This window comes from Stenella coeruleoalba (genome assembly GCF_951394435.1).
Source record: "Stenella coeruleoalba genome assembly, chromosome: 17".
Lineage (NCBI taxonomy): Eukaryota > Metazoa > Chordata > Mammalia > Artiodactyla > Delphinidae > Stenella > Stenella coeruleoalba.
Window position 1 is genome coordinate 23,583,054 of NC_137163.1, and position 23,917 is coordinate 23,606,970.

The 23,917-nt window shown below is 33.4% G+C and overlaps 1 long non-coding RNA gene across 1 annotated transcript in view; it reads right to left on the reverse strand.

The window, feature by feature from the left end:
• LOC307175822 overlaps positions 1 to 23,917 on the reverse strand; it is a 71,830-nt gene that overhangs the window by 3,587 nt on the left and 44,326 nt on the right. The window contains exon 3 of the long non-coding RNA XR_013824497.1: positions 7,335 to 7,399. This is a non-coding gene — a long non-coding RNA (uncharacterized lncRNA). The remainder of the gene's footprint in view (positions 1 to 7,334; positions 7,400 to 23,917) is intronic.

Genomic DNA, 23,917 nt, shown 5'->3' on the forward strand with positions numbered 1-23,917 from the left:
ACATTGATTAATATGAGTGTATTGAAGAATCCTTGCATTTCTGGGATAAAGCCCACTTGATCATGGTGTATGATCCTTTTAATGTGTTTTTGGATTCTGTTTGCTAGTATTTTGTTGAGGATTTTTGCATCTATGTTCATCAGTGATATTGGCCTGTAGTTTTCTTTTTTGTGACATCTTTGCCTTGTTTTGGTATCAGGGTGATGGTGGCCTCGTAGAATGAGTTTGGGAGTGTTCCTCCCTCTGCTATATTTTGGAAGAATTTGAGAACGATAGATATTAGCTCTTCTCTAAATGTTTGATAGAATTCACGTGTGAAGCCATCTGGTTCTGGGCTTCTTTTTGTTGCAAGATTTTTAATCACAGTCTCAATTTCAGTGCTTGTGATCGGTCTGTTTCTATTTTCTATTTCCTCCTGGTTCAGTCTCGGAAGGTTGTGATCTTCTGAGAATTTGCCCATTTCTTCCAGGTTGTCCATTTTATTGGCATATAGTTGCTTGTAGTAATCTCTCATGATGCTTTGTATTTCTGCAGTGTCAGTTGTTACTTCTCCTTTTTCATTTCTAATTCTATTGATTTGAGTCTTCTTCCTTTTTTTCTTGATGAGACTGGCTAATGGTTTATCAATTTTCTTTATCTTCTCAAAGAATCAGCTTTTAGTTTTATTGATCTTTGCTGTCATTTCCTTCATTTCTTTTTCATTTATTTCTGATCTGATTTTTTATGATTTATTTCCTTCTGCTAACTTTGGGGTTTTTTTGTTCTTCCTCTAATTGCTTTAGGGATAAGGTTAGGTTGTTTATTTGAGATGTTTCTTGTTTCTAAAGGTAGGATTGTATTGCTATAAACTTCCCTCTTAAAACTGCTATTGCTGCATCCCATAGGTTTTGGGTCATCATGTTTTCATTGTCATTTGTTTCTAGGTATTTTTTGATTTCCTCTTTGATTTCTACAGTGATCTTGGTTATTAATTAATGTATTGTTTAGCCTCCATGTGTTTGTATTTTTTACAGATTTTTTCCTGTAATTGTATCTAGTCTCATAGCATTGTGGTCGGAAAAGATATTTGTATGATTTCAATTTTCTTAAATTTACCAAGGCTTGATTTGTGACCCAAGATATAATCTATCCTGGAGAATGTTCCATGAGCACTTGAGAAGAAAGTGTATTCTGTTGTTTTTGGATGGAATGTCCTATAAATATCAGTTAAGTCCATCTTGTTTAATGTATCATTTAAAGCTTGTGTTTCCTTATTTATTTTCATTTTGGATGATCTGTCCATTGGTGAAAGTGGAATGTTAAAGTCCCATATGATGATTGTGTTACATTTACGGTTGTTAGCATTTGCCTTATGTATTGAGGTGCTCTTATGTTGAGTGCATAAATATTTACAATTGTTATATCTTCTTCTTGGATTGATCCCTTGATCATTTTGTAGTGTCCTTCTTTGACTCCTGTAATAACTTTATTTTAAAGTCTATTTTGTCTTATATGAGAATTGCTACTTCAGCTTTCTTTTTATTTCCATTTGCATGGAATATCTTTTTCCATCCTCTCAATTTTAGTCTGTATGTGTCCCTAGGTCTGAAGTGGGTCTCTTATAGACAGCATATATACATGTCTTGTTTTTGTATCCATTCAGCCAGTCTATGTCTTTTGGTTGGAGCATTTAGTTCATTTACATTTAAGGTAATTATCGATATGTATGTTCCTATTACCATTTTCTTAATTTTGGGGGGTTTGTTATTGTAGGTCTTTTCCTTCCCTTGTGTTTTCTGCCTAGAGAAGTTCCTTTTGCATTTGTTGTAAAGCTGGCTTAAGAATGAAATTAGAACACTCCCTAACACCATAAACAAAATAACTCAAAATGGATTAAAAACCTAAATGTAAGGCCACACACTATAACACTCTTAGACGAAGACATAGGCAGAACACTCTATGACATAAATCACAGCAAGATCCTTTTTGACCCACCTCCTAGAGAAATGGAAATAAAAACAAAAATAAACAAATGGGACTTAATGAAACTTTAAAGCTTTTGCACAGCAAAGGAAACCATAAACAAAATGAAAAGACAGCTCTGAGAAGGGAAGAAAATATTTGCAAATGAAGCAACTGACAAAGGATTAAACTCCAAAATTTACAACAGCTCATGCAGCTCAATATCAAAAAAAAAACAAACAAACCTATCCAAAAATGGGCGGAAGACCTAAATAGACATTTCTCCAAAGAAGATATACAGATTGCCAACAAACCCATGAAAGGATGCTCAACATCACTAATCATTAGAGAAGTGCAAATCAAAACTGCAATGAGGTATCACCTCACACCAGTCAGAATGGCCATCATCAAAAAGTCTACAAACAATAAATGCTGGAGAGGATATGAAGAAAAAGGAACTCTTTTGCACTGGTGGTGGGAATGTAAATTGATACAGCCACTATGGAGAACAGTATGGAGGTTCCTTAAAAAACTAAAAATAGAACTACCATATGACCCAGCAATCCCACTACTGGGCATATACACTGAGAAAACCATAATTCAAAAAGAGTCATGTACCACAATGTTCATTGCAGCTCTGTTTATAATAGCCAGGACATGGAAGCCACCTAAGTGTCCATCAACAGATGAATGGATAAGGAAGATGTGGCACATATATACAATGGAATATTACTCAGCCATAAAAATAAACGAAATTGAGTTATTTGTAGTGAGGTGGATGGACCTAGAGTCTGTCATACAGAATGAAGTAAAGAGAAAAACAAATACTGTATGCTAACACATATATATGGAATCTAAAAAAAAAAGGCTCTGAAAAACCTAGGGTCAGGACAGGAATAAAGACACAGATGTAGAGAACGGACTTGAGGACACAGGGTGGGAGAAGGGTAAGCTGGGATGAAGTGAGAGAGTGGCATGGACATATATACACTACCAAATGTAAAATAGATAGCTAGTGGGAAGCAGGCACATAGCACAGGGAGATCAGCTCAGTTCTTTGTGTCCACCTAGAGAGGTGGAATAGGGAGGGTAGGAGGGAGATGCAAGAGGGAGGTGATCTGGTGATATATGTATATGTATAGCTGATTCACTTTGTTATAAAGCAGAAACTAACACAGCATTGTAAAGCAGTTATACTTCAATAAAGATGTTAAAAAAATTAAAAAATAAATAAATAAAAGGTTTGAAAGAAAGACTAAAAGAAAGATCCAGATTTCAGTTTTTTGGATAAATACACACAGAAGTGGGATTACTGGATCATATTGTATTTTTATTTTTAGTATTTTGAGGAATGTACATACTCTTTTCTAAAAGGAATGCACAATTTTACATTCCCACCAACCATGTACAAGGTTTCCAGTTTCTGACATATTCACCAACATATTCAAATATTCATTGTTATCTTTTCTTTTCTGGTTAATAACCATTCTAATAAGTATGAGGTGATACATCATTGTGGACTAATTTGCATTTCACTGACCAGAAAAGAAAAATGTATTAACTTGTCTTCACCATATTTTAAAATTGCTGCTTTTCAAAAGACATTGATAAGAAAATAAATAGGCAAGACTCAGACTGGGAATAATATTTCCAGCACATGTCTGATAAAGGACTCATATTTAAGTTACATAAAAAACTCCAAAATATTGATTTATATATGCAGTTCTAATAATCATAGGAACCCTTAAGCACTACATAGAATGAGATATTAACAGAGTTCACACGAAACATTGAATGCCATGCATTTTATCATCTCTCAGAGGTCTTTGAGGCATCTGTGTAATACCTCTATGGTTGAAAGCAAATGCTCAGATGTTGACATTTAAAGTAGCATTATAAATAAGAGAACAACGTTTTTACTTGATTTGTTTCTTTTTTTCTCCCTTAGGAAGTCTTTCTGGGGAATCTCACTGTTAAAAGGAAAGTTCTGCCTACATCTAAGGATGCTCTCCAGCTGCCATAATGATTTAAGTTGTCCAAAGTTTACCAAAAGCAACGGTTTACCCTTGTTGCTGGCTGGTAGGTGGGCTAAGATAAAGAGGTTTAGTGATTTGTTCAACGCTCCATTTGAATTATTATAGATGTAGGACTATTCCAGTTTTCTGAACAAGTTTAACAAACCTCTACTTGTTCCCCTGAACAGCAAGATCATAAAAACATAAATACTTCAGGATCTCAAATCTCAATGAATATGTATTCTCTCGACTCCCAATAAGTTGTTTTATCTGCCTGATAAGAGGGCAATCTAGTGAAAAGGAAACATATACACACACACACACACACACACACACACACACACATATGCACACACACACCAAGGGGAGGTACCTCTAAATACAGTGGGAGAATAACATCATTTCTGATGAAAACATAACGGCAACAGTGTTCTGCAATGTACATCATGCCTTATCTTACACAGAATGGCTGATCCAATAAGCATTCTACAATGTTCTCCCTCTGAACACCCAGATTTCTAGCATGGAGGGGCCAGTTTATCTACCATCTCTTTTTGGGACCCTGGTTCTTAACCACTTTTGCATCACTCCTACAATGCCTTGCTCATTAAATATTACCTGAATTAATTTCATTGTCTTAATTTACCATTCTTCTCACAAGTAGTACATTTCAATTAAAAATCTCTGCTGCTTTGTCTTTTTGTTCCAATAATACAATTATATCCAAACTTGAATTAGATTTTGTGGGTTGATCTGGTAGCTTAGCACTATTGCATTGCTTTGCTAAAAAAGTATATTCCTAAAATATAATAACTCATTTATAAACAACTTTGAAGCATAAATAATTCATAAGTTGGAAGCTTATGAAAAAATAAAATACAATGCTTATGGTTATTCTAAGTCAACTGATATCACCAGCATTTTGTACTCCTCTGTTAACTGTGGTATGAATGTTTGTGTGTGTGTGTGTGTTTGGTCCATCCTTCTATCCTCCCACATGCCTAAATAATAATGATAATATAACCATATAGACTTAGTCTATGGATATGTTCCTTAACATTAAAAAAACCTGCTACGCTTGTAGACAGAAAAATGTATAAAGATGGTATGCGGTCTCTGGGTTCTCTATTATTAATTGATGCATCACTTAATTCACTATTCCTTTTAGGGCATTTTAGTTACTCATTAAGTAATACATTTTGGGAAAATTCTAAGTATCTGAATATCCTTTTTTAAAAAAAGAAGCATCACATTGAATTAATAGAAAGCAATGATGTGATTAGAAATGTTAAGTTCTATACTTTCCAAATTATGTAAATAATAAACTAAGCATGTGGCATTCTGTAGTGAACAGAAGAGGAAATTAATTTTCACTTTTAAATTAGCCTTTTTATTTATATCATTAAGATGCAAATATGAACAAAGAGGGAACAAAGAGGGAACAAAAGGGGGAACAAAGTGTATTCACTGAGGGAACAAAGAGGGTGGATTAGAAATTTCAATTCTCTTCACATAGCTCCTGACTCTGCTAGTACTTTCAAATAATCAGAGCATCATGGAGCTTAAATGGGGTTTAGAGATCATCTTGTCTAGCACCCTCATTTTGTAAATTTTTGAATCTCAGAGGGGTGCCAATTTTCTAAACAAATATATTCTAGCAAAGGAGATATCTTGATTATATGTTTATACGATGGTTGTTTAAAATTCTAATTAGTGTATTAAAGTAATTATTAAAGAGAAGTCTGTAAAATATTTATTCCTCTCACAGTTCGGAAGAATCACAATAGAGCATTTCTCCCTCATGTGAATTGCATTTAAGAAAAAGAACACAAATGGTATGGTTTTTCCCATGATCAGTTATAAAACCCATTAATTCATGCTGACATTTAAGTGGTTCATTTGAAAAATGAAAATCAGTTACCCAAATAGAGTATATCAAAAATAACATTAAATGTTTTACAGTTTAAATTCTGTTAACTTGCAAACTCAGTAATTTCTGTCAAGTCTTATATGAGAAGAGTTAATTATAGTAGCTAATAGGACAAATTTATTTCTCTTAAATGCAAAAGATGAATTTATAAAAATTTTAGAATCCTATAGCTCTTGGAGGGTATATTCAAGAACATCTCCATTCAGTAAAGAAAACCCTAAATCCATCACTGAAACATGCAAATTATATATATTTTAAGAACTCAGTTGAAGAGGGATTGTATAACTTCCCTCTGTAATTCATTCCAAGGTTTGAAAATCCTATTGTCAGGATTTTCTTCTTCTTATCTAACCTACGTCACTCACGATTCAGTTAAGTCCATTACTTCTTGTTTTTTTTCCTCAGTATAAATTGAGAACTGTTGAGATAGAGCTGATTTATAGATTGAAACAGGTTGAATTGTTTCCTGGATTACTATCTCTTAGAAGAGAACATTCTAAAAACAGAGCAATTTGGGTAACTTAAATAGAGTTAAATATACTGAATTACCAAAAACAAATAAATTTCACTGAAATAATTTGTAAACTTCTTGAAAAGTAGTAGAACTGGTGGTAAATTTACTTTTAGGTGGTTTCATACGGCCAATGTCTTAGGTAAACAGAGGTAAATGCTCTCATTACCGTAAGAACAACAGAAACAGAAAAATGTGTTGGCATATATTCAGAAATTTCAGAATATGTAGAACTCTACTATATAGAGAGTTCTATATATTTTGATTTTTTTATTTTTAAAATGATATAATGTACAACATGGGGAATATAGCCAATATTTTATAATAACTATAAATGGAGTACAACCTTTAAAAACTGTGATTCACTGTACTGTACACCGGCAATGTATACAATATTGTAAGTCAGCTATACTTCAATAAAAAAATGTATTTCAAATTTCTTTGATTTACCTGAGCTTATTCTTAAATGAATATTACAGTTCCTGTTTAAGTTGATGAAACTTCATCACCAAGTGATTACAACAACTTAGAGAAGATGGCAGAAGCACAGCATGAAATGGAAATTTGCATGCTGAATTCTTGGGTATTTTTCAAACCAAGTTCACATACCTCACATTATTAGCACTCTATGGTTTGAACAGTAGTTCTATGCCTATGACTTTCAATCCTTTCAAGGTTAGAGAAACTATGAGAAAGCCTTGTCTTTGGAAGAAATCCCATAGATGGACCCAGAGATCTGTCTTTGAGAGACATGATACTTTATACTCTGCATAAATCTAGAGATTCCTGTAGTACCTGCAGTTGACCTGAATCTATGTATAACCACAGAGAAAAATTAACCAAGTCACACCAAACTTGGAACAATTTAATCTATAAAAAAGAAAGCAGAACTTCAACAGAAAGGAAATGTAATTTAAGAGATTACAATTCAGACAACCTGGGTTAATCAGGGTGCCGACATTCCACATCTGTTGTACTTGACACAACTTTGCAGGTTCAGTGCTGAAAAAAAAAAAAAAACAAAAATTTTTTGGCTTCTACCACAGCCTTACTTGAAACTGTAAGACTTAGAGATTTTTCTCTGTAATTTTTTTCTTACTTTCACACATTTCCAGCTACCACATCAGTATATTTTATGTAATCAAAACAGTATATTTTCAACTTCTCTTTTAGACAATTTTGTTGAACTTTAAAATAAGCCATGTGGAGAGAGAAAGGGAGAAAACAAAATTTGCACAGAAATCTCAAATACCCAGACAAGAAACTTCCACAAGATAGAAATGTTCCAAATCCTGTAAAGGGGAAAAAGAAACAACTAAAAATGCTTAAACTCAGAAATATATTTTTTTAACATCTTTATTGGAGTATAATTGCTTTACAATTGTTAGTTTCTGCTGTATAACAAAGTGAATCAGCTATACATATACATATATCTCCATACATCTTCTCTCTTGCAACTCCCTCCCACCCTCCCTATCCCACTCTTCTAGGTGGTCACAAAGCACCAAGCTGATCTCCCTGTGCTATGCAGTTGTTTCCCACTAGCTATCTATTTTACATTTGGTAGTGTATATATGTTCATGCCACTCTCTCACTTCATCGCAGCTTACACTTCCCCCTCCCCATGTTCTCAAGCCCATTCTCTACATCTGAGTCTTTATTCCTGTCCTACCCCCTAGGTTCGTCAGAACCTTTTTTTTTTTTTTTTCAGATTCCACATATATGTGTTAGCATATGGTATTTGTTTTTCTCTTTCTGACTTGCTTCACTCTGTATGACAGACTCTAGGTCCATCCACCTCACTAAAAATAACTCAATTTCATTTCTTTTTATGGCTAATATTCCATTGTATATATGTGCCACACCTTCCTTATCCATTCATTTGTCGATGGACACTTAGGTTGCTTCCATGCCGTGTCTATTGTAAACAGAGCTGCAATGAACATTGTGGTACATGACTCTTTTCAAATTATGGTTTTCTCGGGGTATATGCCCAGTAGCGGGATTGCTGGGTCATATGGTAGTTCTAGTTTTAGTTTTTTAAGGAAACTCCATACTGTTCTCCATAGTGGCTGTATCAATTTACATTCCCACCAACAGTGCAAGAGGGTTCCCTTTTCTCCACACCCTCTCCAGCATTTATTGTTTCTAGATTTTTTGATGATGGCCATTCTGACTGGTGTGAGATGATATCTCATTGTAGTTTTGATTTGCATTTCTCTAATGATTAATGATGTTGAGCATCCTTTCATGTGTTTGTTGGCAATCTGTATAACTTCTTTGGAGAAATGTCTATTTAGGTCTTCTGCCCATTTTGGATTGGGTTGTTTGTACTTTTGATATTGAGCTGCACGAGCTGCTTGTAAATTTTGGAGATTGACCTTTTGTCAGTTGCTTCATTTGCAAGTATTTTCTCCCATTCTGAGGGTTGTCTTTTCGTCTTGTTTATGGTTTCCTTTGCTGTGCAAAAGCTTTTAAGCTTCATTAGGTCTCATTTGTTTATTTTTGTTTTTATTTCCATTTCTCTAGGAGGTGGGTCAAAAAGGATCTTGCTGTGATTTATGTCATAGAGTGTTCTGCCTATGTTTTCCTCTAAGAGTTTTAGAGTGTCTGGTCTTACATTTAGGTCTTTACTCCATTTTGAGTTTATTTTTGTGTATGGTGTTAGGTAGTGTTCTAATTTCATTCTTTTACATGTAGCTGTCCAGTTTTCCCAGCACCACTTACTGAAGAGGTTTTCTTTTCTCCATTGTATATTCTTTCCTCCTTTATCAAAAATAAGGTGAGTATATGTCCATGGGCTTATCTTTGGGTTTTCTCTCCTGTTCCATTGATCTATATTTCTGTGTTTGTGCCAGTACCATACTGTCTTAATTACTGTAGCTTTGTAGTATAGTCTGAAGTCTGGGAGCCTGATTCCTCCAGCTCTATTAAACTTAGAAATATTTTTAAGAACTACACAAACTCAAAAATCTGAAATTAAGATTTTTTTCTAAAATATGGATTATACCTGAGGTACTAGTTAGTTAAAGCTCCAGGTTTCTGAGCATAAGCCTTGACTTACTAAATCAAAATCTCCAAAGGTGAGTCTTGGATATTTGCATTTTTAACATTTCCTATGTGATTACCCAAGCCACTAAAATTTGTAAGTACCCCTGTGGAGTTTTACAGATATGAAAACAAACAAACAAAACAAAACCTGTTCCAACAAGAAAAGCTGTCGTGATGCTAAGGTCTAAGTCTCTTTAGACTGATTAGCTTGGCTGAAACAGAGGATCCCTTCATCTGGCCAGAAAGCCATCTCATTAATGCCATAGGAGCAAGATAAAGCAAGTAATAGTCAATAAAAGCAATCACCACAATGCAGAAGTTTCCTTGAGGACAGAAACACTGTGGTTCACAGTTGTGTCCTCAGCACAGAGTAGGCACAAAAATATTTGTCAAATGAATGGGTGAACATAATCAGAAAGTTTGCCCTCACAGTCAAAGGGCGATCTAATGCCGTATTCAATGCACAACAGTCTTGTTCAGAATGTATGACCAACTACAATACCTTGAATAACCCAGCTCTTAAGTATGCTGAAGGCAATGGTGTGTAGGGGAGACTAATGGAAAATTACCAGCCAAGAGTAAAAGCAAGCTGTGTTCTTGACCTTCTCCGTGCTTTTCCTTTTTACTATGCAATTAGCACTATTATTGTTTTCATCACTGCTGCTTGTGGTATTCTTTGTGAGCAATTTATTGACATACTATTCTTCTTTCTGTATCTTTCTATTGTATTTCTTCCCTTTAAACTTTCAGTAAATTTTTTCAGGTGAAACATTATTTTATTGCAAAAATGGTAAGGAGATACTTAAAATGCTGAGAAAGTTTAAATTTTACCTGCATATCTTAATGCATTGATTTCAAAGCATTAAATTTTTGGCATAAATTGAGTGCTAGTAAAGGGAAAAATCAGTACCTAGAGAACAAGTGAAACACTCTAGCAAAGGCTGGTAATACTTGGTAGACTAAAGCAAACAGTGTTGTGAATAAGAATTTCATAGTCTGAAGAATCCATACATATTGAATGATAAAATTTGCATAAAAATATGTTTATGAAATAAAAATTTCACAATCCAACAGTCAGACACAATTAGGGTAAGTCATTTCACCTAGTTATTACAATTCTGACCTTCTGAAAACTTGGTGAAATAAAGTTCATGATTACTTAGATACAATATTTTTATTTAAAAAATGAGAAGTCAAAACCTAGTGGGTAGTTTTAAAGTGGGATAAATTTTGTAATACCAGAAATGGTACAAAGATTACCTATTGTCATTTCCAGTTTAAATTTACATATAGCATGCATTTAAAATATTAGATATTATTTATAAGTAAGACACCATGGAAATCTAGTGTCATAAATACCATTGCAAATGCAATACCTACTGTTATATAAATAAAATGTTGAAATAAAAACAAACAAAAGTAGACATTGACCAGATGGAAATATAAAAGAAAGAAGAGTATTGTAGACAATTTCAAAAGCCCTGAGTTTTTCCAGTGAATTGTTATCAACCCAAAATAGCTGGAGTATAGGGGAGAAGAATTGTGGAAAGCGAACATATAAAATAACTGCTTTGTTGATGACATGTGAAAGCTTGAACCCTTTTTACTATCCACTTTGTTTCAAACCTGAATTCTCCATTATCTCACCAGCATGAACTTTTCCAAGTCCGGGCATACCTGCCAGCAAACTGTCTTACTCATTCCTTTCGTGTGTGAAAGAAAATAATGTAACACTTTTGCATTAATAACTCTTTTCTCATGAACATCTCTGCTGAGAAAGTACAAACCAAGATTATTTCTAATGCCTAGGGGTAAAACAACATCGACGATGATACTTAACTCCAGTTAGTTATCAGACCTAAGAAGAACTGGATCTGTTTCCTAGGCTTGATGGTCCCCTTCAACTTCTGGTTATGGTAGCAGTTAAACACCATGATCCATGTGTACTTTTGCTTGTGTGTGAGAATTCAAAAATATATTACATTTATGTGGAATGAGGCAAATATTTGCAAAGTTGGTAAAAAATAAACAGATTTGAGGAGTTTTAAAATGTACTAATATTTATACTTGAATATTCCATTTTCATAGAATTTGATATATCTGAATTCAAAATATGTTTGAAATCTCCTTTTCTAAGTCTCCATCTGATACCTACATTCATAACAATGAGTGAAACATTCCTTTTGCTGAAAGAGTTTAAATGGAAAACCTACAGGCATAAGATAAAATATATAGTTAATAATACAATTTATAGAGTGCTCGAGTATATATTATTTTATATAATCCTCATATCATTTATGTGAGATTTCATTGTCACCATATGCATTTACTTAGAAAGAAATCGAAATCTTCAGATTATTCTTTAAATTATACTGCTAGTAAATTTCAAAACTCAGCCTTGAAATAAATTTTATTACTAATCCATGTGTCTTTCCCAAAAGTTGTGCTCCAGGTGACACACATGGATGATGAAGCCAAAGTCAAGGGTGACATCACACCAAAAGGTAATTAGGTTTATTTTCGGATCCAATAATGTATCATTTAATATTAATTAAAAGTCATCTCTCTTGTAAATACTTATCACAGATACCTAAGAGGCATTAGAAAAGAAATTCTGGATAGTTCAGGGGAAATCATAACCAGTAGTGGATAAAACAAATCAACCTTCATATAATTCTGATGATTCATCAAAATAATGCCAAATGCACACCTGACTGTATATCTATCTAAAAGTCTATCTCTAATTATAGATAGGTACGTATAGAAATACGAAATATCGATGTGTGTGTAGAAACATAACTATTTTTACTTTTATAACATTTGAGCTATAGTATGCTTTCATTAGTAGAAATATATTTTTAAATTTATTTTTGTAATACTTCAACAATATCAAAATGTTTCACTATATTTTTTTGCTTTCCCCCCTCTTTGGTTTCACTTTGAATTTTTATTCTGATTTAACCTCCCTCCGTCAAAGATGAAAACTCTCTCCTCATACTTTAACTGATTATTCTCTGTGGTTCTCCAAATCCCATCAATCAGTAAAATGGCTTATTATCAACATAGTTTTTTCTCTAAACCAGTATGGGTTGAGATATAAAAAGAGATATTTGGGTTTTCTACAACTTCTGTCTAAAACATTGCCAGTGATCCATGACATAGCACAGTGATTATCATGTAGTAGATATTCAATAAATGTTTGTAGAATTATGGGAGAATGTGGGAGGATTCAGTTCATGGAGGAAAAGTGATATTAAGTAGAGTAATGGCTCTATAAATTTATAGGTAGTTGAATTCTCCCAGCATATGTGATTCACAACCCCAGGTGAATTATCCATTGCTCAAAGAAAACAAAACAACAAAATACTACCTAATCTTTGGTATCATTTTTCTTCCTCCATTTATAGTGAAAACTGAAATAGGGAAGAAAAAATCAGAAGTAATAATGAGAAAAGATTAATTAAACTTTTAAACTTCATGAAAGTTAGAAGTTTGAAGAAATGGAAGCTTCTACTTTAGATGACCCAGAGCATCCATTTCTAATAACTCTATAATGACAATTTTCTTTTTAAGTGCGTCCCTTCTTATGCATGCTGTTTTAGATTGATCACAGGAGCCTTTGAAAGGTTGATAATTATTCATGCCTTGTTTAATGAACTTGTATATTAGGAGAGGATTTTAGGAATGATTTGGTTCCTTTTTCCATCCACCTGGGAAGTATTGTATGGTCTCAGCCATAGAAAAGGGTCAGAGAGAACTTTATCCAGTCTGTGTGGCTGTCCTCATTGATATCATTTGAGGACATGATCACAGAATAGTCCCAGAATATATCATATTTTCATGTTGGTAAGCCTTTAGATTGTGTTTCACTACCATGCAGGTTTTGGGTTTTTTTTTCTCCCCAAAAGTGCAGGCATTCAATTCAAACAGGCAATAGAGCAACAAACTGTTGGCTTCTGTGGTTGATTGCTTCTCATCCTTAATTCTTTAAAATAAATGAATTCTTTTTTAGCAAGTTACTTATTCTTTCTTATAATATTTCAAAACATTTTTTGAATGTCTGCTAAGTGCATTGCACTGTGAGAGCTGAAATCATCTTAGCTCTGCCTTCAATCTAGTAGAGGATTCAGACGGGTAAACAAATCATTACTCAATATACTGGGATGGGAGCTTTAAGAGAAGCAAACTCAAAGCACACTAGTGGTGTAAAGACAATAGTGTTTTCACAGAAGGTCATACTTGTGCAGGATTTTTTAGAAAAAAAGGGGGAGTGGAGCTTAAGAAGGTGCAAAAATGAGAGGAGAAGTTATTTCAGTCAGAGGGAATAAGCGGTAGAAAGGCAAAACAGTATGAACAAGATAAAGTATTCTGGGACCAAATGTGATTAGAAATATACTCCCTTAGAAGAATAAGCATAAGAATAAGTTCTTTGTTCCTCTAGAATTCTGGAGTGGGAAAAAGATAATAAAGCCATCATATGTCAGTCAGTCAGAATCAATAGTAGTTAAATTAGAAATGGACAGAAGAAAATATTTGCAAAATGAAACTTGAGATATTGAAAGTGACAATGAATAGACATTTTCAACCCATAAAAACACCAAGTGTTAGATATAATTTCTTCTGAACAACATTATGAAATTACTTTTGGTGTTACTATAGGACAAATAAAACTTTGAGGTCAGTTTTTGTGTATGTGGAGTGAGTTGGAGGGTATTATAGTTGTAAGGCTGGGGAACCATTTTCATGATTGCGATAAAAGGAAAAGCTTTATTATGAGAGCTTATCAAGCTCCAAGTCTCATAAGATTAAAAAACATCCTCTTTTTCTTTCTTTTTGAAGGAAATTCTAAATAAGTATTACTCTCAAAGAATCTACATCTTACTTTTTAAAATTTCAGACCCGTTCTATAAAAAACATTTAATAAAATTATTTTTGTACAGTATTAATATATATCGCTAAATTTCAAATGAATCCAGCTTTTAAAAGATCTGGGATACAATGGTACAAATTTATATCATATCAGCAGAAATAATGATGTAATTAATGTACCAAGGGATATCGAATAGTTTTTTCAAACATAGTTTTTCAATACTCAAAGACTAAGAGGAATATACCCATCTTGAAGGTTCAGATAAAGAAATAGTTGGCATTCAAGGAAAGGAAGGCATGGATATGAGTGCAGAACACCCAGCTTTCCCTAAACTTAAAGCCTCAGTTCTTTTTGTCTTATACCATTGCACTGCTCCCTCCTACATCTGCTATCTGCTTAAGCGGGACAGGAGCTGCGAGGCTGAGGTATAAGCAATCTGTCCTTGCCAAGAGTGAAGAGTCAAAAGCACGAATCATTCACTAACCTCATGCATCCATTCTTATCCCTAAATGTCATTATGATATAAACCTTTTTCAAATTTTTCCCCAACTTTCAAATGAAAGAGTTAGGAGAAAATAACTGTCAAATGCCTTCAATATGCTGCCTCAAAAAAATCTGCCTTTGTGGAGATATAAAACATTACCTGGAACAAGTAAATTATAATTTCTGTTATACAACTAAAATTCACACAAGCACAAAAAATGTTTTTGGAGTGAAATCAAACAAAGAGAAGACAGACACTCTAAATTGCATATGGTAGCCATCATTTCACCTACCAAATCAAGAGATAGTAAGCAAAAGCACAGTGAGAATATGGATGGTTTCAAAATACTTAACTCTAGGGAGAATTTTCTAATTCAAACAACGTCGATATGAGCCTCAAGCTAGAGATAATTTAGATTCATTTATCATCAATAACCATATAATAGTGAAGTGAGAGGTCCATGAAAGGAAAGACAGCTGTTAAGTGTTCAATTAATTGGCCATAGTGCCTTCAAAGTGAAACACATGGGAACAATTTCTCAGAAAGAGAGGAGAAAAATTATATATATGGCTTGGACACATTCAGTGGAAAACAATGTAACCACTATGGAAGGGCTCACTACTTCTTCCTTTCTCTCCTTGCCAACAGATTACAGCTCTTGGGCACAGACATAACATGCAATATAGAAAAATGTAAAAGTTAGAATAAAGATGGGCCTTCTTGATTCCTTTTTTTATATAACCCCTCACACATGTTTTATTCATCAGTATGCCCAGGCACTCAGCCTCCAAAGAATATCCTATATCAGTTCATTCCTCTACTTTTCATGGATTACTACCAATCCAAGCCTTGAACATCTCTGCCTCCACTGCTTAAATAGCCTCCCAACTGGTCTCCTCTCCTCAGTTCTGCCACCATGCCCACCATTTCTTCATTCTCCATTTAATTTCCAAATAATCATTCTGAAATAAAAAACAGATAGGTCACCCTCTCATGAAAACACTCCAAAGACTTTCCATTGTATTTTTTACTGTATATATGTATGCATAACTTAAATACAGTAAAATATACTGCTTGATGTGCACAGTGTATGGGTTTTGCCAAATACGTAGATTCATATATCCACAATTATAATCAGTTAGGAAGGAGGGGATTTTACAAAACTAAAATAAATAATAGTAATTGCTCAGCCCCTGCTCAGCCTCTGAGGACTACTTTAACTAGGGTTCCCACGCAAATTCTCTAAACAGTAGACACGTATGTCTCAGTGGACACATGAATGAAAACAACAGAGAGCCATGTGCAGATTTGGAGGCACAGCATAAGAAATCAAAACCCAAGTGAGGATAAATTTTAGTATGTCTGAACTACAGAAAGGTCAGAGTGACCATAGTACTGTGAACAAAGAGAAGAGAAGTAGAAGATGAGCTTGGAGAGGTGAGTGGGTCCAGCTCCTTAGAGACTTAGATGCATGATGAAGAGTTTGAATTTTTTTCTAATTGTGATAACAGAAATGGTATACTTTAATTTATGCTTTAAAAATACTGTAGCTGGCTGCTGAGTAAAGAATAAATTGAAAAGAAGAGGAGTAGAATCTGATCGTTCAGCAGAAATATTGTCATGGCTCAGGTCAGGATCATGGCATTTTGAGCAGATATCTGTCAAGATGATGGAAATGGTTGAGTCGGAGATATGTTCTGGAGACTGAAGAGATAAGATTTTCTTTGGGATTTGATAGGATGGTAGGGCATGGTAGGAAAGGGGAAAATAGTAGTATGGTTGTATCAGTTGCCAAAGCAACTGTAGAGGGAATAAACACATTCTTAAAGAGAAATTAAGGTCTAGTTTAGACTTGTTAAATTCAAAATTCATTTATGACACCTAAGTATTGTACAAATGATGATAGTGTTTAATTATATTACTTGAAAAACATATTTTTGCAATTCTCACCTGAAGTGACAACTCTTGTGGAACTTCTTGATGTCTTAGGTATGTACCTCTTCTCTGTTCTCATATTACTCTGTGCTCACCTCTAATATCCCAAATGAAAGCAAATATAGACTTTCTTGCATCAGCCTTAAGAGAGTTCCTAGCCTAGAATGTATTCAATTAATAGATTTTAAATACACAGTTTTCTCTTTCTCATATTTTAATTTTTTGAATCATATTTCCCACAATGAACTTTCTACAAGTAATATTTTGAAAATATCAAAGTATCAGACAATGTCAGTAGGTTAAAAGGAGCACACACAGCAAGGAACAGAAGAGAAAGAGAAACACTGAGAGACAGAGAAGGGTATAAGAGACAATTTGCCTAAATGGGATGGTCCAAATGCTCACTGTGCAGATGTTCACGTAATGCCAAGAGGGCTGCTTTGCTTTCAATGACCTCATGATATTTAATTAAATATGCCTCAGAATCCTTTCCTTTATATAATAATTTATTCTCATTTTTTGCCTTAAGCTTTACATTTTTGACAGTTTAAAAGATGATCCTTTATTCTTTTTATACACCCATGTCACAAAGATTCATTTTTTCATGGCCCTCTTCCTTTGCTCACACTAGAAATTTTTTTCACCTCCCTGATATGAGATCTTGCAAGATTCCATTTGAATTAAGCTTTGGATGAACAGTCTTTAATTACCAGTTGTTGTTGAGCTGACATAAATGTTGTAGATAAAACTGTCATTTTCTACTGAACATAGTTTTGATCTTTTCTCTATTACATGACCATAACCAAAGTTGAAACTATTTTTTTCTACACTCAATGTATATCAATACAAGAAAATCCCAGGATTTTCTAATACTGGATTTCTAATACTGGATTTCTAATACTGGATTTTCAGCGTAGTAACTTTTACTAATATAATTGATACATTTAAGTTTTTTCACAAGCTGTGGGTATTTAGGCATCCATACACAGAATAATGTTCTACTAAAATTTTATGTTTTTATAAAGACACACGCAGGTAAGACAGGCAGTATAAATTCTAAAATATTATGAGCATGGTAAAATAATACCATGTTGAAACAATATTTATGATTTATTTTACCCTTAAATGTTTATTGTCTATACAAAATTATCAAGGAATGCAGCTACCCACAACACATCCGTCTACCCCTACACATTTAAAAACAGCTTAGCCACAGGAGAAGCCAAGTAGCTCCAGAGAAAGTTTACAAAACTAAGAAGGACAGTCATCTAAACAGGCTTCATGTGTTGGTGAATTCAGAAAACAAATACATCCTAAAATCTGTTCTCTAATGATTTTTTAACATATGGGAACTCATGATCTCTTTTATTTGTAAAGCAGTAGCATTTAACTAAAATTAATTATAGGACATTCCAGTTGAAGAGAAGGAGTGATAGGGAAAAACATGCAATCTTATAACCACAAAGGACCTAAGAAAGGCAATTTACAGTAAACAGAATATTTATGGTCAATCAAATTGCAATAACTCCAAATATATTTTTACCCAGGTAAGCAAATTGATACAGCAGAGGAAGAGGGGTGGGGAGTGGGGAGTGGGGATGAGATTGCTTGAACACTATTTGCTATATATATTACACCACATAGCAAAAACTATTTCAAACACAGATTATAAATTAAACCATAAATTAGATACTATGATATAGAAGAGGCATGGCCACTTTCTTCAGGAATTTACAAATTTATTTGGAATAGAGGAAACTATACAATTAAAAATAAACTGATAATATAAATCATCATTCTTACACATTTTGGTATCTTCATTGAGGCCTCAAATAATAGTACTTTCCTTACTATTTTTTGATTGATTTGATTAACCATACTACTTATTCTCCATAAAGTTTAAATCAAAGTGGCAAAAGTTTAATGATAATTTTGTTTATTGTGATAGAATTTTTGTATAATTTAATATATTATTACATGATTTCACATATAAAACTCTTGCTTTATTATAAGATATAGATTATTTCCATCATTTAGTTGTTAGAGACATTACTGTTTAAGTGGGCTAAAATAGTTTTATTGCCTTTAATCTCATCATTAAAATGTAAATCACTGTCTCTCTAGTATATCATAACTGATAATATTTTCATGAATGCTTCAAATTTTAACCTGTTTCACATTCCTATTTTTAAGTGATATATCACATAGCAAATCTGTAGTTTTCTGAGTGTTAAAATCTCCTTATTTTTGAAGCTGTTTGTTAAGAAATTATAATGTTCTCCTGATAACCTCTAGTTCTTTAACTGAAAGGTCAGTTTTTTCATGGATTCACTTATTAAAATAAACACATTTAACAGCTATAATGAGTCAAGCATGAGCTCCTATTATGAAAAATAACTGATTGTTCAATAATAAAGTCTATATTAATACACATTCTAAGCAAATAATTTAATAGTACTTTTCTTAAAATTATTATCTGTTCTTCAACAATTTTACACAATGAGGCAATTGAAATAAATAACTAAAATAAAGTTATTAGGTTCAGTATATTGAGGGGCCTATGAGTAATTTCTATATTTCTTCTTTGTTTCATTGGAAGATTTAGATTAAAGACTATATGATAATGTAGCTGAATTTTTAGCTCTTTATGCATTCAAAAATTCATTTTAGTTAAAATTGAGTGGGGCGGCATGTGTTGCCTGTTTCTACCAGGGGATATTGTGTAAGCTGCTTATCTTTAAAAAAATTCAGTGAGCATTACCCACAGCAGGGACATCATGGGAATACAGAGGAGATGGAAGGAGCAATAGATAAAAATAACAGCTATGTTTCCTGACATGATGTACTAAACAATAGAAACAGTTCAACCAATGAGAAGCAGACTCTCAATTTTGGTGTGGTACCTTAGCAGTAAGTTAGTTCCAAGGAAAACACACCTGATCTGATCATGTGCCATTATAAAGCATTATAAAGGCTCAACTCTTAATACTATGTCAAGGAAAAATGCTATTAAAACAATGAAATCTACACAGGTCAAAATATTCAACCTGCTTAATCAGATGATGCTGTGACAACATATTTGATTTCCTTGGTTTCCAGGAAGAAATAAGTGGGAACTTGGCAGCACACAAGTCCTAGTCTAAGAAGCACCACCTCCATCACTACTACATTCGTCACCAGCCAGGCATCCAACAGGAACACCATACCTTGGGAGCCAGGATGAAATAATTGGGGTATAGGCAGTTAGTTTGCCAATGTGCTCTTTTTTCACTTTACCCCCAATAAATATCCTATTCCTCAAAAGTCTAGCAAAAATGCTTGCTTTTAATGGTGGGTCCCAGGGAAATGGGAAATGCTGGTAAAATCCCCACTCCCTTCCCCAGATTCCCCAGCTCATTCAGGGGCCATCTTAAATAAAGAAGTTGAACAAGTCACTCAAGTTCCAACAACTTAGCTCTGCATGACCCAGACTTTACCCCTGAGTCTAACTTTTAAACTTGTACTAGTTGATGCTGCCTTATTAATTGAATATGGCCTGATTGTTTCTTGCCAGCGAATTGGTGGAAGATCTACTAGAGGAGTGGAATTCTTATTGCCTACAAACTTGGAAGGAGAAAAAGTGTGTGTGTGTGTGTGTGTGTGTGTGTGTGTGTGTGTGTGTGTGTGTATACACACACACACTCTCTCTCAGTTTCATTAATTCCTTCCCCTTGCAACAATTTGCCATCTAACTATGATAAGTGGACATTACATAAATTTCCATTTTTTCATAGTCAATAGCTAAATTCATCACAAAGCTTTATTTTACTCTAGTAAAATCAAAAGATGGCCATGGAGACATTTCCCAACACATTCTGCAATCTGATATAAGAAAACACAAAAAAGAAAAAAGAAATTGTGATTTCATGCTTTCATTTTGCTATTGGAATTAATGCATGAAATTGGATGCCAATGATTGTAACTACCATTAGTAGCTGTTAGAAACTGTTTCTCTGTAAGATATTCTATGGACGAATTACATTAGTTAGAAGGCCTAAAATGAATAGCACAAAGTAATTTGGGAAATTTTTATTAGTGAATTGGGAAAAGAGAGAATTTGGAATTAATTATTAAAGAAGAAAACAATATATTAAAAATGATTAAAGCTATGATGATAAAATAAACTTTGCAATTTTTCCAGACCCTTGGCTGGCTTTTCTAATTTACACAAAAGCCCCAAGCTCTCAGAGCTGATCCAAGCACAACAGGCATACACTCATCATACTACTAAGAACTTCCTATGATTTTTTAACATTCAAGGCTTGCAAAAGAATATAATCACTAATCCTTATAGACAGGTTGCAAACCAATATGGAAAGTAGTTAAATATATTATTGTGAGCTAGGAAAATGTTTGAAAACTCACAAAAGCAGAAAGTGTTTATATATTCTAAATATATATCTGGCCATGAGATTTTTAAACCTGTTTTTAAAGCAAATCAAGGATCTCAGAATTGAGCTAAATACATGATTTGTGACCACAAGAGGTCCTAGAGAGTTCTGAGTAAGGGTCTTCAGATCAAAGTTTTCTGCTAAGAAAAGAGTTTGGGAAAAGAAAAATGTTGTTTGAAAACATTATATTGTGAAAATAAAACTGCAAGATCTAGATGCTCTGTTTTAAGAGGAATAAATCAAAGAAAAAAAAGAGCTGGATCATGTATATATGTTTATTGTAAAGAAATATTGCCTGAGGAACATTAAATATTAATTCTAGATTTCAAACTAAAAATGTGCCTACACTATTCAGTCAGATACCAAAACTAGACCTTGAAAAAAATATTTATATACAAATAAAAATGTCCATAAAGGAATTTAAAGTTTATCCCTGAATCTGCCACTCTAACACTACAACACCAGAATGTTTTCAACATGGCATAAATTTACGTCCTTGAAAGGAATCATGACTTGAAAACCACAAGAAATTTTCTGGTAGTAAAACAATACAGCACAGATAAAGTTTTTTTGTGCTGTTGTTGTTAATTTAAAAACCTCTAAAACATTTATAGAGAATTTTAAATTATGACTCATAATAATTTATTTATTCATTCAACTATAATTTATTTAGAATTCTATAAGCTAGCAATCCAAGAGCTGGAAGATGTATAAAGTTCCTGTTCTGAAGTTTGCATTCTAGTTGGGATAAGATTAAAATAGAGAAAAAAAATTAATGATTAAGAACATGCCAATTAGTGAGAAGTTACATGAAAAAGTAAATAAAATTAAATGAGAGGAAGTTACTTGCATAGGCTACTTTAGAAATCATCTAAATGTGCTTTACATGGCAGGGATGGTGTGAAATATATAGATGCTATACAAAAAAAAATTTGATCTGAAATTTTAAGAGCAATTTCAGTGAAATACTGCACTCACAGCATTGATATAAATTTTCAAGTTAGCCTAGACTTCAGAGTACAGAAAAGTAATGTGTTTTTGTTATTACATAACTCAGCTATAATTGGAACTTCACTGAACTAAGAGTCAGAAGACCTAGGTTATAGTTATTTACTTATTTTATTCATTCATCTCTTAATGAATTTATTTGTCATTCATTCAATACATATTTATTAAATGCTTACTAAGTGCCATAAAGCCTTGCATGGAAGCCTTAATATATGGCAGTAAATACTATGCCTAAAGTCCTTATCCTTCTAATTTCCTTCATAGAACTTATAACAATTTATATTAAAAATCAAGGACTATGTCTGTGATGTTGACCACTATATAGCTAACACTCTCATGTAATAGATGCTTGGTAAATATCTACAAAAATAATAATGAAGGAAGGAAGGTAGGAAGGAGAGAAGAAAGAAGGAAGGGAAGAAAAGAAAGCAAGAAAAGAGGGAGAGAGGAAGGATGAAAAGACAGTAAGAGAAAAGGGAAGGTAAAGAATGAAGAGAGGGAGAGAAGAGAGACAGAGGGAATTTAACAAATATTTTATTGAGTGTCTACTGTTTGTCTAACCCTATCAGATAAACTGTTTCTGTGATGAAAACAAATAACAACAACAAAAACCCTACCAGTTTAATGAAAGTAAATGGACATTTCAAGAGTAGAATAGCTATTGCTATGAAGGAGAAAAACACAAAAGAGAGCCAATAATCCAGTTTAGGAAAGGAATCAAGGAATCAGAGCTGGGACAGGTAATGGTAGATTCTGTCACAACAGTGTGTATTTAGATAAGTTATAAGTCTAACACAAGACTTTTTTGCTGAAGTTCAGGCGAACATTTCTAACTGCCTACTAGATCTTCACTAGGGTCCATTCCATAGTAATATAAATTCAATGTGTCCAAACTAATTTTCTCATCCTATTCTCTACATCATGATTTCTTCTTTTATGAATCATGTGATCATTCATCTCATTAATGCCCCAAAAATAAGAGAGCCTTCCTCTTCCTTATCTATTCTATCCAAGGGGTTTCTAAATTATATCAATTTTCTTCCTAAATATGTCACAAGTTCTTTCTATCCATCCATATTTGCCCTGCCTTGTTTCAGATCTGCCTTGTTTCTTTGATAATTATAATGCCTACTTAACTAGGATTCCCTATCCCTGATGTTGGGGCTTTCATCCTACAGCATAAATGAAATTTTAAACATCCAGATATAAGGCTGTCATCTCCTGGATTGAAATAATTCAGTGACCTCCCCTTTAATAAAGATAAACTTAGCATAAATGAAAGTTCCTTCATGATTTGGTTCATAAATATCTTCCCTACCTCATGTTCCCTATGCTCCAGCCATAAACAAATGCTGAATTTCCCAAATGTATCCTCTTTTTCTCATCTCCATAAAATTACATGTGGTGTTTATTCTTCCAGAACTGACTACACCCCTTTGTGAATATAACTAATTCCTTCTCATCCTTCACTTTTCCCAAACTCCTCTTGGATAATATTACTCTTAGTACCCATGTTTACCTCTTCATAGAACTCTTAACACAATGCTGTGTAGTAGGTGATCCACTTTTTCTTCGCTATTTAATTTTGAACTCCTAGAGAACAAAAAAGTCTTGTCTGATTCACTTATAACCATGAGTGGTACATAGTTAAGTCCTGACAAATACTGAATAAATCAATGTAGAAACTAATTAATAAATAAACCATAAAACAGTTTATTATCTCATACATATGTTTTCAGTAC